This window comes from Balaenoptera physalus, assembly GCF_965194825.1.
Source record: "Balaenoptera physalus genome assembly, chromosome: 4".
Lineage (NCBI taxonomy): Eukaryota > Metazoa > Chordata > Mammalia > Artiodactyla > Balaenopteridae > Balaenoptera > Balaenoptera physalus.
Genome location: NC_138891.1, coordinates 48,962,092 through 48,975,056, shown reverse-complemented (window position 1 = coordinate 48,975,056; position 12,965 = coordinate 48,962,092).

The window sequence follows — 12,965 nt, the reverse complement described above, 5'->3', positions numbered from 1 at the left end:
ATTTTAAGTCGTATTGCATTAAATGAGACCTGTTTTAATGGGTCACATGGAATATCAATTATTCTTGATCTCATAATTTTTGCTTCCAATGTAGGATGTATCCTACTGAATTTGAGATTCTGCACTTATTAATTTATGCATTCTACAAGGAGAAGGGTTAGCAAAGATGTCAGTCATTGGAATGAAGGAAGGCTATTCTTCCACATCTTACATTTTCTATTTCGATGATTCCATACAAGTTTAAATTCCTTGTACCATGGGTTTAATCAACTGTGTGACAAAGCAGGACAGTCTGTTTCGACATTCAGAGTGGGGCTGCAGAGACGAACACACAATTTTTTCTTTCTAGTTTTAATCCATTGTTCTGATATGTATGTGATATGGCACTTAGCGAAACCATCACTAGTCTCGTGGAAATACTAAGAGATGAAACAGTATAGTTCTTATACCACAGGGTCGCATAAAAGTTATAATGAGAAATACAGAAGATTGTTAAATCATTTTCTTTTGGAAATAAGGCCAGGTTGAAATTAGACTGTTCTCAGACTTAAAGAATTTTAAAAATGTGAGTTGTAGGAATCAGAGCATTCTCCCTAGACAAAAGAGTACTAATTAATTGGTTTGATATAATAATAAATTTGCATTCTTTTCCCTTGAATTCAGAAGAAATGTTGAAATCGTAAATATTTTTACCAACATATGAAAGAGAAAATGTTAGAGGCAGAAAATCAATCCAACCATTCTACTGCAATTACTAAAAGTTTGAGCCATATACTACATTCACTTCTAAAATAAATGAATGTGGGCACTGAGATTATGGCAAAGTAGAACAGGCAAAGGCACTCTTCTTGCTATTGGTTTATAATCTGTGAATCTCATTTGGTAGAGATGGTGGTAGGATGATGAAGGCTTCTAGTAAATATGAAACCATACAATATAAAACCTTCAAGTCAAAATTTAAACAATGTCAGACAAGAATAAGTCTTGGAACACCTTTCGTTTTACTTTGTTGCAAACCATTAGGTTGTTATTAAATAATACAGCAAAATTTTAGAGTTTGAAGCACATCCTGTGTTCTTAGAATGTATATAATACAAATGATTACACTGATTTTGATAAAACTAATTTTAAAACTGTGAAAACTCAAACTACAAAGTTGTATATGGTCTATATGATACTATTTTTTTGTAAAACAAAATTCATGTGGCTAATACTCTGTAATAACCTACATTATTAGGGAAACGAATCTGAAAAAGAATAGATATAGGTATAGGTATAACTAAATCCCTTTGCTGTACACCTGAAACTAATGCAACCCTGTAAATCAACTATACTTCAATACAAAATAAAAATTAAAAAGTATCTTGGGGCTTCCCTGGTGGTGCAGTGGTTGAGAATCTGCCTGCCAATGCAGGGGACACGGGTTCGAGCCCTGGTCTGGGAAGACCCCACATGCCGCGGAGCAACTAGGCCCGTGAGCCACAATTGCTGAGCCTGCGCGTCTGGAGCCTGTGCTCCGCAACCAGAGAGGCCGCGATGGTGAGAGGCCCGCGCAGCGCGATGAAGAGTGGCCCCCGCTTGCCGCAACTAGAGAAAGCCCTCGCACAGGAACGAAGACCCAACACAGCCAAAATAAATAAACTTATAAAAAAAAAAAGTGTCTTACAAAAAGAGTCACCAGAATAATCTGTTTTTTGTCTTGATAGATTTTTTTAAAAATTCATATGGTTGAATATACATAGGAAAAAAACCCTGCCGCTTCCTGGTGTCTTAACTCTGACAGTCCAAAGTGCTAGGATCTCTCACCAGTCTAACCAGAAGGCAATAATCCCTACTGGTTCTCCTTGATTTACATGTGGCTAACCCATTTTCCACACTGCACTGCATTGTGAGCCCTTTAGATTTTAACTGGTGTCTTTTCCTTCCTTAAAATGCTTTAACAATAGAGTCCAAACATCCAAACACCTTTTTTGAACAGATGCGCTTGTTTGTTTTAACGTAACTGGATTCAATTGATCAGCTATGCCCAAAAGGCATAGTCCATATCTACCACTTACATGCTGAGTGTTCTTCCTCAAGTTGCTTAAACTTTCTAAGTCTCATTCTTCACATTGCTAAAAGAGTGATAACAAGAGCACTCACCGCTCAGGGTTTTATGAAGCGTAAATGAAACAGTGAATATAAGATTAACACTGTGCCCCGATTGATAACACACACTCCATAAATATTAGCCATTGTTATCATTTAACAACAGGCCCACGTTCACACAGCTAGTGGGTGCAAAGCTGGGATTCTAACATAGAGCTTTCTGGCGCCAAGGTTTGTGATCTTTCTGCTATGCACTCTGTATATCAGATGTCTTAAGGGAAATTTGGATGAATGCTGGCTCCCATTCAGTTCACAGTCAAATACTCTAACACAAGCCTGTAGTGCAGAATCTCTACATTGTCGATTGAAGTGAGAGCCATAAGATTTAGACACCAGACACTGGGGAGACAAGGTTGACATTCTGTTGTGAAAGCTTAAGAGTCTGGCTGGTATTCTTGCCCAGACAGAAAGCCAGCCCACCGCAGCCCAGACCAACCAGGGGGGGGAGTCTACAGAAGGAGCCAACTTTTATTTCCAAGCGGGAGCACAGAGAATCTTCTTAAGTTCCCAAGCATGGGATGAAATAAGACTAAATTACCTTACCATATAGCCTGGAAGAGAGAAGCTTAGCAAAGGTTACATGGCAGATGTACCCAACTCCTTTTTCCCCTTCAAAAAGTATAAAGCACATTTCAGCATACTTCCCCATGGTGCTTATTGATTTCAGACCAGTCATCTACAGGGCTGTAAACCCAAGCCTGTGATTCCAAAGCTGTCCTATTAACCTCTGTGAACCCTGGTTTCATTATCTTTAAAATGAGAGTAATAATATCTCCCTCTTAAGGTTGTTGTGAGGATTAGAGATAAGATTTTTAAAATCATAGTCATTATTTTTACTAATGGACACAGCCAAAATTACTTCCAAATTGTAATTACTTAGATTCTAGAATTTGATCTCTGGATGAATTAATGTGTCTGAAGGGAGAGTACATAGACTATGCTTGCTGAGCTTCTGGATGACACGTCAACCCAGAGGACCGAGCCTTGAAGAGACTTGCCTTTCCCCGGGAACGCTCCACATCCCAGTAGCCTTAATCCACTCAAACCAGCAAGCGTGCATGGGCAGGAGTCATGTGGTTTTGATTGTTAGGTCGATGGTTATATCCTTGTCTTATGACTACTGAAGAGATGGTCTCTGAAAAGCTTTCAGTGTCAGAGTTCAAACCCCTTTCCTGCCTCTCTCCTTCTTTGGCTCAAACTTTAACCCTGCTTTGGTCCTGTGCTTATAGATAGCACCTCCACCCGCCTTCAGAACTCATATCCTCAGAATATGTATTTATCTACTGAGGACTCGGTATACAGCCTGACTTCCGAATAGTGACCCCAGACCTTTCCCTTAGGTTTTGTGTCTTACTCCTTGTCCTGTGACAAGAAAATGATTGGAAATGACAGCGTGCATTCTTACCACGGCTTTGCCCTTGACTCCCATTGATAATCATACATATATCCTGCCTTTATGAACTGCTTGCTCAGTATCAGGCTCTAGGCTCTACAAAGCCCTAGGCAGTCTTCCCACCCTTGTGGTGTGGAGGCCAGTCTTTGTTCTCCTGACATGCTCTGGCACTGACAACGATACCCGGGATTTCTGAGAACCAATAGGCAAACCATCCCACTGAATGACAGGTTCATATCTTTTCTAAATCTGGGGTTTTAAATACTGTCTATGATGCTTTAAAAGAAGCCAGGCGATAAATCTAGGCTTGAATTTGGTTAGTTTTATTCCATTTATATTCCATCTACTTCCAGAGATGATTTGAGGCTGTGTACGATCTAAAACATATCTATAATAGAACCACTAAAGCTATGGTTTAAAAAGAGGGGGAAAGGTACAAAAAATAACCACTGCAGCAAAACAAAACCATGTTATGAAGTGGGGTGGAGAAAGCTAAATTAGGAATATAGGTTAAATAGAGTCTATGTAATTAAGCCTTCAACGTAGTGCTGGGTTTCCTAAGAGCCAAAGCCATGTATTGTATAATTCTTCTTGTCTAATAAAGAGAAACAGATCATAAGAAAGGGAAAATGCCCTTACTTTTAAACAAAGCATACTTTATTACAAGGAACTTTATATTTTAAACCCTGAACAAATACAGGGTCATTTAATAAAAGTAAACACTTTATTTCAGTCACATGCTAGGTCCTGAGGATACAAAAGAGATTAAAGCCTAGTGGGGAGATAGAAAAGAAGAGAAACCTTTATAATCCATCGTGAGAGGCTCTATTAGAGACATGCCCTTGGCTCTATGTGGTGTATGATGTAATATTCCACAAGTGCTGTTTTGACTCGGTTTCGAAGCCATGGCTCAAAACCCTCAGTTCCCCTTCACAGAATAACCTCCCACCCCAACTATTGACTACTTCCCTTATCAGACATTCCAGAGTTAAGATACACACACACCCAACTGCCAGAGGTCCCCAGGTACCTAAGATCCAGGGATGCCCCCTTCTCCCTTGGGGTTGTGGAATTATTCAAAATACCTAATCCTCAGGAAGACTATGAGTTTAGCCTAACCCCACCCCACTTGCCATATATAAGCCACCTCCTATCAGCTTGCTTTGTTACCCTGTCCTGGGTGTAACCCAATGTGTAGCCCTGAGTGGTACCCTTCTCTCACTTGGAGCTGTAAGTAACAAAGGTTTTTCCTTTCATCTATCTGAGTGTCTTTATGTTGTGTCCCACCATTGAAAGAATCTCTAAATCTATAAACGATCTATAAATCTTATAAAACAGGTGACAAATTTGGATTATAAGTATGGGAGTAGATCTGGAAAGTCTTCTCAGAGGAGGTGATTCTAACCTTTGCTTTGAAAGACAGGAGAAGTCAGGTGAGGAGAGGAGGGGAGGAAAGCATAGGAGGAGAGAGGGGAAAGTGTTGACTTGCACTCAAATCCAGGAAGAAGCATGTGCAGAAGCAGGGAGTGTCTGACAGATGGAACACTAAGACAAAGGTGTAGGAGTGTGGAAACTTCTGGTACACGTAAGGAACTGCAACTTTTCAGTGTGTCTGAGCCTGAAGCATGAAGTACAGAGTAGAAACACGGCAGGTAAGCAGAAGTAACAAAGAGTCAGACCCTGAAACATCTTGTAAGCCCTAGTAAGAATTTTGAGTTAATTCTAAAAGCTGTATAGAGACAATAAAAGGTTTTAAGGATAGTAAAATAATTTTTTAAGTTACATTTTCAAGAGGTGTCTCTGGCAGTAGTTTAGATAATCAGTTGAAGGGGGCAAGTACGAAGGATGATACCAGTTAAGAGGCAATTACAGTAAACCTTTCTGTAAGAAATTATGAGGGTCAGAATGAAAGTAGTCACAGTGGAGCCAGCTCTTTGGGGGATATTGTGGAGAACTTGCCCATTGGTCTTGCTGGGGAGCTTGATATGTGGAATCAGAGAAAGAAGGAGTCATGAGTGACTCCAGATATACTAGACTGACCTGGAAAATGGGTGGCCTGAGCTGTCCTTACTACTCAGAGGAGAAGAAGAAAGTTGGGGGGGTGGAGGGCAGGAAGGAAGATATATTTCATTTTAGGTCCAGTAAGTTTGCAAGGCCGGAGGACGACGTCCTCAAAGAGGGCCTCAGGCAGTGGCCAGTTCTCTGGGTCCAGAGAACAAAGAGAGCCATCTGATTTAGTAATGTTGATTTGAACATCTTTCATTTCTAGCTAACTGGAGTAGGTAAAGATTTGCAAGTGGAAACAATCACTCAGGAGGGAGTGGAGAAAGGGCCAAAACAAGAACTCTGAAGATCAAAAAAATTTTGGAGGTGGGCAGAGGGGAAAGACTATATGAAAAAGGTTAGGGAGTCATCACAAAGAAGGAAGGGAACCAAGAGAAAGTTGTGTCCTACAATCCAAGGACAAGAGAAAGGAAGGAAGGAGACGTCTTTGCTTTCAAGATGTTAAACAGAATGATTGAAAAGTACTCCTTGAAAGATAGAGAACCTTGCTCCTAACACGTCCTTCTTTCTCCTCTATCATCAACTTCTTTCTCTCTATCTTAAAATAAAACTCATCCCTAAAACTAGTTTTACCAGGGTTATCCATACATTATCCACGGAGAGTTTCATGGAACACCTTTCAGTCCTTTTACTTAAATCTTGAACGTAATGACCTCTCCTTCCTGACATTCTCTCCTCTGTGGGTTGTAGGACACAACTTTCTCTGGGTTCCCTTCCATTTCTGTGATGACTCCATAACCTCTTTTATATAGTCTTTTCCTTCCATCCACCTCCAACATTTTGAGGTTCTAAGGGGAAGGCAGGATGGGATTAGCCTGAAATAACAGCAGAGCATTTTTCTTCTCAGTGAAGAGTAAAGCAGACAGAGCTAAGAGTTAGTATCAAATGTTCTAGATGGGAGTCAAAGTTGGGAGGTCTCTTAGCTGAAAATTTCTGTTTTCTCTGCAAAATGAAAGACATGCATTCAGTAGTAGATTCTGAAATCACTGAATTTAAAAAAATGTCTCTATGATTATTGTTGTTAGAAAATGCAAACGTGGTTTAAACCATGTGGCTCTTGTCAGCTGCTAGAAAACTATACTGGGATCCTAGATTTGGATTTAAGTTTTATGCTCATATCTGGTATTTGCAAGCATTTAATCCTTCTGCTGCTTCTAGATGGAGGTAGTACTATTTTATGTTTCACGTCTTTTTGCATTTTGAACCCCGTGAAAATGCATAAGCTGCCTAAAGCTTGCTGCCTCCAGTGCTTTTGGAAACAGGGAGATATAAATCTTCAACCCAGTGATAAATGAGAATGAGAATATTTTACTATTCAGTGAAAATATAGTTGTGAATATTGCTTTAAAGCTCCAAAAGCATTAAAAATGCAAAGAAAAAGAAAGTGGAACAGGGAGTTGTTAAAAGAATCAATGAATGTATGTTTGCTAAAAAGCTAGCAACAAAGCTGCCCATCTGATCACCAAAGTCAGTTTATAACTATAGTGTCTGACCCTCTGTAATTTTATTTAGTCCTATGCCTACAGCCAACTGCAAGTATAGAACTAATATTAATATTATGAGCTAAATTTTATTGATTGCTCGCTCTGTGTCAGGCACTGCACTAAGGGTTTCACTGTAACTTTTCCTTACTACCCGCTACATATGGAGAAACGGAGTTTTGAACAGCTAAGTGACAGCTCAAAGTCACACACCTTTTATACAGGGTAGCTATGTGGTAAAGTTAATATTGTTACCCTGAAAAATTGGGACTTTTTTCCCCAAGACATGCTGCTTTCAGATTATCAATATTTTTCTCACAATCCTAAATCCCATTCTCTATTTTCATAAACAAATAATTTAAAGAGAAGTTCCTGTATTTCTAGTTGCATACAATTCAGAATCTCCTATTCTCAGTATCTTTGTGCATTGAATAGGTGCTCTGATTGTGGGGAAATAATAAAGGTAGATACATAATAATTATAAATTACTGATTCAAGCCACCATTTACTGAACTTCGATTATGTGCCAGGTATTATTTTAATCTCTTCATATTTTTGTTCATCTCATACAGGGGGTATATTCTGTAATGCACTATGAAATTATTTGGGAAACGTAAGAAAACAAAATTATTTAGTGCTTAAAAGTAGGGTTTTATTATTTGTTCAATATATGTTCTGAAAATCTTACGTTTAAAAATATTTTACAAATATAGCTAGAAAAAATTCCTAGAGATTATTCTGAAGGAAGACCTGTGAATTTACTTTCCACATAGAGGGAAAGAAGAAAAGAAAAGGCAACTGGCAAGGATGAAGACCACTGGGCTAACATTTCATCACTTTTTTTTGTTTTAACGTTGGATACAGAAGGTGAAGTTTATCACACTGCTCAGTTCAAGAAAAATTCTTATCACTCCCCAGTCCTTGGAAGGACCACTCTTGTTTCATTTGTTCACTTTTAGCCCAGAATACACTCTCAGTCTCCCCCATTCCCCATTCTAGTGTGTTAAATACATCCCTCTTTATAAGGTTTGTGGCCTTGTACAATGTATAATATTGATTTTTGTGAATTATTATCCTGGTTATATTAGGTATAGATACAGCTAGAGAGACAGAGAAAGAGATAAAGGTGATATGAACTCTGAAGATCAGAGATTAAGAAACTGGGCCAAGATCACACAACTCTTATACGATGCAGTAGAATTCAGACCTTAGTCTGACTCTATCTAAAACTGTCAGTCTTACCTTCTCAAGTCTGAAGACTGTAGAAAAACTGGAGAAAAAAAAGATTTCTGAAAGCATTCCTAAAATCCATTGGATTTGGAAATAGGGTTTGAATTGGGTTAATTATCAACAAAATGGATAAAAACTTGGGAAGTTCATGATTTTTTTTCAAGGCCACAGATAGGGAACGAGGACGGCAGAGGAGAAGTATTCCTTAAATTCAACTTTGAGGAATTAAATATATCACCTACCACACAAAAGTGATTAATATTGCGAGGGCGATGAATTTGATAATGACTGAGAGATGCCATCAACCTGACAAACTAAACAAGTTTTTTAACCTGACATAGCCCTATTCAAGATATCAGCTGTCACCTGAAATGAATTATGCTTCTAATTTGTCTTCATAAATAATGCAATTAATTGAAAGGTAGTTACAATGAAAGTCTTTAACTTCTTTCGTCTCTAATTTGAGGGCAATCTCTTTGCATTCCCTAGAAAGAATCTTCCACTCCTTTTATCAAATAAAACTTAGACATCACTGATCAGAACACTGAGATCAAAAACAAAAGAATCCATTGTGTGAAGACCACCACATCTAATAGTTTTCTCAATCTTTTTTTTCTAAGTTTAGCATTATCTTAAAATGTGAAACATAAAAATCTGATGTAAGAAAATTTATTCAAGCTCAAAATTTTACTAAGAATATCTATTTAATCAAGCTTCCAGGTTGTATATCTACCCTCTTCTTGCCACCTAACTTCTGTTTACTTAGAATTAAAATATGACCTCTGACTCTATTATGCTTCACACTTCATCACACAGAAAAATCTTTGGTTTACAGCTTCCAGGTAACCTTTCTTCTTCCTTCCCCCCAACCTCATTTAGTGAGAATAAAAAGGAACCATTGAACAAAAACAGTTCCTGACCACTTCCAGCAAGTGGAAATAAAGAATTCTTGTGTTAAAGATGAAAATAATTAAAATGTTGTTTATCTGAGGTTTCTCTGTGCAGACACCAGTGATTCCATTTGTTTATTTGTGAGTACAGATGTTAATAAACCTATGTGCTGAAGGCATGAAAGAGAGGTAAGGGAACTATGCAAGCATTAAAAGTTTCAATCATTTAATTATTTCGTCCCTCTGGGAAGGCTAATTTCAACAAATATAGCAGAGGAAGGACATGATTATGAACGGAGATTTGAGCTGAGCATGTTTCACAAGGTTGCTATAAAAAAGAAAAAAATGGAAAGACAAAGATTTTGTGAGGTATACCAAATTATAGCTAAAACCTTACAAGTTACTTACAATGCAAATTACACAGCTAAATACAGAAAATTTGGGTAATATAATTATTTTGGTATCTAGCCCCTGGCTGTTAAAAAATAGCCACTGGCAAAAGAAGGAGTTTAGTCTACATTATCATTACTTATATTTAGTCATATTTACTACAGTCTGCCTCTCAACATGAGAAAATCTTCAATTCAAAGCTATCAGAAGATAATGTATTTTGTCCGAAGTCCCAAAGCTAGAAATACTGCAAGTTTGAGTTTTTCCCCAACAAGCAAATCCATCTGGATAAAGTCCTTACATCTTTTTACATTCTGTTATAATAATAGCTAACATTTAACTAATACTTGCTGGACATTGTATAGGTATTGACTTCTGTCTAAAAGTAGAAGAGTAAAATGGAGATAGACTAGAGAAGGGGGAATAAAGAAGAGATGAGTGCATTAGTCCGCTTGGGCTGCTGTAACAAAACACCCTGGTCTGGGTGGCCTTATCAATTTATTTTCTCACAGTTCTGGAGGCTGGAAAGTCCAAGGTCAAGGTTCTAGTAGGGTTTGGTTTCTGGTGAGAGCTCTCTTCCTGGCTTCAGATGGCCACCTTTCAGCTAGATCCTGGTATGGTGGAGACAGCAAGCTCTCTGCTCTCTCTTCTTATACGGGCACTAAACCCATCATGAGGGTCTTCCACCCTCATGAGCTCATCTAAACCTAATTATATCCCAAAGACTCCACCTCCAAATACCATCACATTGGAACCCGGGGCTTCAACATGCGCATTTGGGGGACACAATTCAGTCCATAGCAAGGAGAGAGGAAGATGATGCAAAGTCAGAACCGGGTAACAAGAATGTAAGTACAGAGAGGCAGCAGTCAAAGGTGAAATCTGTGCTGTCAGGAAGTCAAGAGGAAGATTTAGAAAAATGAGTGGTTAATAGTGTCAGAGGCCATTGAGAAAGGCATGGAAAAGACTTCTCTGAAAGCTAATCATTAGAAGGTCATTAGTGTCTTTCATTTGGTCTGAAGCCCAATTGCACACGTATAAAACTATATGTTATAATGTGTCATTAAGGCAACACTAAATCATATGGTATTAGAAGAAAAAGAAGGAATGCTTTTGTCTGGGATCACCAGAGAAGGTTTAACAGGCCAACCGACATTGAACATGGAACATGGTAAGTAGACTTTTGACAGGTGGAGTATTGGTGAGAGAGAAGTCCAGGTTGAGTAAGGTAAGGTGTGGAAGTGGAAAAGGGCATAGCTGACTTGGAGAATTGAGAGTAGCCAGGTTTGTTGGAGAATATGATAGAAATGTAAGAGAGAAGTGATAAATTTGCACTTGTAGGGTGATAATATAAGGTGGATTTCTTTCATCAATAGCTATTATGAAAATACATTATTTTAACCCTCAGCTCTATTTACTAAAATAGAATGTAAGAATTTCATTTCACAGTACTTTTATGATTTTTCTTAGTCTTTTAAAATATTTATCAGAAATTATTTTAAAGCATTTGATTAGAAGTGAAATTAGCCAGATTTTCCTGAAAACTTCTTTTGTTCAGAGTGAAAGTTACTTGATTTCTTTGGATCTCAGACTTCTTATCTCTAAAGTAGATTAGGCTGAATTAGTCCCTGGATTCCTCCAAAATATGATTCTATGATACAGAAAACAGTATTTTCAAAAAAGCACCAAAGCGTAGTTATTGTTTTCATTAAAAACATTGAAGTCATGCACTCATTTTTATTAAACTGGATATAAAATTCTCACTCATTGTTTTTATGTGGGACTTTCTAAAGTCTAAGCTCTTTATATACTTTTCAAATAAAATCTGAGCTCTACAAAATAATTATTCCACAGAATCCAATGGAGTTTTAAAAAATACAGGTTAGCAGATGATACGTAACAAATTAGTAATTTGGGGAACTCCATAATATTATAACACTTTAGAGATGCAGTAACTTTAAGGTCATTTTGTCCAGTTTCGCATGAGGAAACCAGACCGTAGAGACTGTAGAGAGATTAAGTGATTTGCTGAAGGCCACGCACCAACTTGGATTCCACCGTGCCAGCGTTCCTAGCCCATGGACGAGAGTCAATGGTGGGCTAGTATGAATATTTCTGTCTTTCTGATGATGGCTAAACTCTAGTTTCCATTTTTTTTAAGCTGTTGGTTTCCAAGTAAAGGGAAATTTAAAAGTATATGTATTACTTGGTAATATCTGTGTTAATGGAGACCACTGATAGCAAAGCAAATCTGGTCAAAATTTCATTTTTGACTGCTTTCCCATGCTATGTCTGGACCCTTCACCAACCAGGTGTAACTGTGCTGCTCAAGGACAAGGACCCAGACCTCTGGCCCAGAATCCCATTATAAAGGAAGGTGTAGGGAGAAGCAGTCATTGACCAGCTTAGCCTCAGACTATACGACAGTGTCATGAGACTGTATCATGATATAACAGTATCATGAAATCCTCCCATGTATACACCTTTTAAAGAAGCACCATCATAAGGACAAAATTATATGGGGGATATTTTGAAGTGTCATAGACGCCTTTAAAAAGCTCAAGAAAGTAATAGGCCCTTGCCACCAGTAAAGTGACATGCATTCCAAAAATTTGCAAACAAATTCAGGGGCTCAAACTGAGGGTCACTGAGGCCATGATCCCCAGTTTTACTGGGATCACATTTTATCAGCAGTCCAGGCAGTACTTTATGGGGAGCCAAGTGGCCTGTACACCATAGCTGGATATTATAGACCCCCTCTCTTAACACCACTTTGTGTAACTTTATCATTCTGGTGGAGGTTGACTAGTAACTGCTGGCCATATGTCACCACAAGTGCACAGCCCTTAGAGAGGAGATCCTTTCTTGAAATGAAGTCATCTTAAACTCTGTAAGGATTTGGGATACAAGAAGTTTACTGCTGCTGTGACTAAGAGAAAGTGCAAAAAGTACCAGCGGCTCTAACTCAAAAAGTCACACTAGCTTAGGCCTGTGACTGATGGGCAGAATGGAGCAAAGGAAGGGAAAGAAGGTCAAGAGGAAGGAAGAAATGGAGGCAACTAATTTCAAGGACTCTAAAGTAGTGGAATCATAAAATTCCATAACTCCATCTTCTCTTCTGTGACTCTGCCACAGGTCATGAAGAATTTCTGTCTACTACAGTTTCCTGGTAAGATCAACCACCGTTCTCAGTTTCCTGCCAGGTAACAAATACCAAAGGGAAAGTGGGCTAATTTAATTGTCCTGTTTTTAAAAATATCTGACCCTTGCTACAATATTACTCAAAATACAAACCAATGTGAGACTCAGTTCTCTACAGTACACCCTTTCTTTCAAAGCAAACAAACAGTTCTTATCCTTAAGCTCACA